Source organism: Suricata suricatta, chromosome X, assembly GCF_006229205.1.
Source record: "Suricata suricatta isolate VVHF042 chromosome X, meerkat_22Aug2017_6uvM2_HiC, whole genome shotgun sequence".
Lineage (NCBI taxonomy): Eukaryota > Metazoa > Chordata > Mammalia > Carnivora > Herpestidae > Suricata > Suricata suricatta.
Window position 1 is genome coordinate 109,754,258 of NC_043717.1, and position 2,150 is coordinate 109,756,407.

Below are 2,150 nucleotides of genomic sequence, written 5' to 3' on the forward strand. Positions count from 1 at the left end.
GGCCCCCCTCCCCGGAGGTGGGGGGGGCGGGAGTGACCGCCGGGCCGCGCGCAGGCGCGGACGCAGGCGCACAGGCCGAGTCGGCGGGGAGGCTGGCTTGTGCCCGCCCAGTCCCGAACCCAAGCGTCTCGCCCTCGGGAGCTGACGCCCCGCCCCTGGGAGGTGAGTGTCCCGCCCCCGGGAGCCGCTGGCCTGCGTACCCGTGCGGCCCGGACCCGCTGCGCTACTTCGCGGGGTCGCGGGCACCCCCAGGCATCTTGGCTGCAAGTCCCTGCTGTCCTTCTAAAGTCTCCTTCCAGGTTGCTGGTAGAGCTGATGGCGTCTGCCAACCCCCTCGCCCGGGGGTGCTTACGGGGTGCTTTCGCTGGGACGCCGGCGGCTCCGACCAGAAGAACGCGTGCGAGTCAGTGCCAGCGTGCGTAAAAGCTGCAGCCACCTTTACCAAAGTCCCCAGACAGGCAGATGAACCCCGAAGGGAAACTGCAAAGAATGGCTGCCACAAGCGGTTTTGTCTCTGGGGTTTTCCTCTGTGTCCCTTAGAGATGGGGCTCCAGCTGACCTTCCCGGCCTGGCGCACATTAGCAGCTTACCAAACGCATGACTGTTCTTGACTGTCCAGCTGACAATGCCGTGTCTCACTTCATCTGTGTGCCTTCCACGAGCAGGAAATCATGCGTCCGGCATCGGGCATATAGAGCACCGAAGGGACTCCCAAGCTAACAACTCAGCCCATCTGGGTCATTTTGGTACAGCCCGAGAGTTGCTATGATTTGAGAGAGTTGAGAACTTTGAGAGGAAAAAGCCAGGGTGACTGCCAACAATCCTGATGTCCCACCTCGTCACACACCCAGGACAGCCTTGTCTCCTTCCTGAGCTCCCCCCAGTCTTCTCACAATAACCCCAGCAGCTCTGGAGACCCAAAGTGTGACATCAAGGTGTCAGCAGGGCCATTATCCCTCCGAAGGCTCTAGGTGACAAAACTTTCCTTGCCTCTTCCAGCTGCTGGTGGCCCGAGGTGTCCCTCAGCTCGTGAACACATCACTTCAGTCTCTGCCTCGGTTCTCACATGCTCTTTTCCTCTGTGTGTCTCTGGGCCTCTCCTGTTTCTTATAACGACACTTGTCTTTGCATTTAGGGACCACCAAGGAAATCTAGGATGCTCTCAACTTGAGAACCTTCACTTCATCGCATCCGCAAAGACCCTATTGCCAAATGAGGTTATGTTCACAGGTTCCGGGGATCACAACACAGGCACGTCTTAGCGGGCTCCTATTCGGTCCACAACACCAGCCACCAGCCAGGGTGAGCTTCCTACAATGTAAGCTTGAACAGGCTGTGCCCTGCCCCACATCTTCCAGGACCCCTTCAACTCGGGAGAAAGCCAAGGTCTTAGCCTGACACGCTAGTTCTGATGGGGTCACCCTGTCACGCTGTCAGCCGGCCAGTCTCGGCTCTCACCACTTTGCCCAAAGGTTACAGTCCCCCACCTAAGGGTTTTCGAAAATGCTCTGCCAGGGGAAGGGGCCCCCTGCTCCATACCCTGCTCCTCAGCTCTCTCTGTCTGAGACACGGTGCAGGCCCTCTGCATGCGTGTGCCCGTGTGCGTGTGGGCGGAGGGACTTCGGGCCCTGAGCCCCCTGTGCTAACCCCTGTCATGCCTTGAGCACTCTGTCATTGCTGACTGTCTCCCACCCGAGGCTGAAACCCAGAGCACACAGAACACCGCCCGCCCCACACTCACACACAATTGTGCACACACATCAGGCACCCCATGCATGCATACACACGCACACACCCAAATGGTATCACTCTGCCCTCTGGCCCCTGGCCTAAGGCCTGCCGATCACCTTCTCATCCCCCACCCCGTGTTTGTCAGTTAAACAGCTCGGCTTGAACTCCTCCTGCCCCCTGGGCCTTTTGTGGCGTGAAGAGTCTGGGCTCAGCAAGTAATAGGTGCCTGTGAATGTGAGTCAAGGGAATGACTCAATGAACACATTAATTTTTAAAACCCTGGGTCACAGGGCACCCTCCTGGCAGGCAGCCTGGACACAGTGGTTGACAAATGAATAATTCACTAGCCACCAGTTGGAGCCAGCAAACCTCCAGGCAGATTCCTCTCCCACCAGCAAGCCACACCCACTGTGCCGGCC

General features: G+C 58.7%; 1 protein-coding gene across 1 annotated transcript in view; it reads right to left on the reverse strand.

Moving 5' to 3' along the window:
* The window catches only part of CCNQ (cyclin Q), an 11,245-nt gene extending 10,963 nt beyond the window's left edge, over window positions 1-282 (reverse strand). Inside the window, exon 1 of the mRNA XM_029930556.1 lies at window positions 201-282. The gene's annotated coding sequence lies outside the window, so the exon portion shown is untranslated. The remainder of the gene's footprint in view (window positions 1-200) is intronic.
* Window positions 283-2,150: the final 1,868 nt, after the last annotated feature.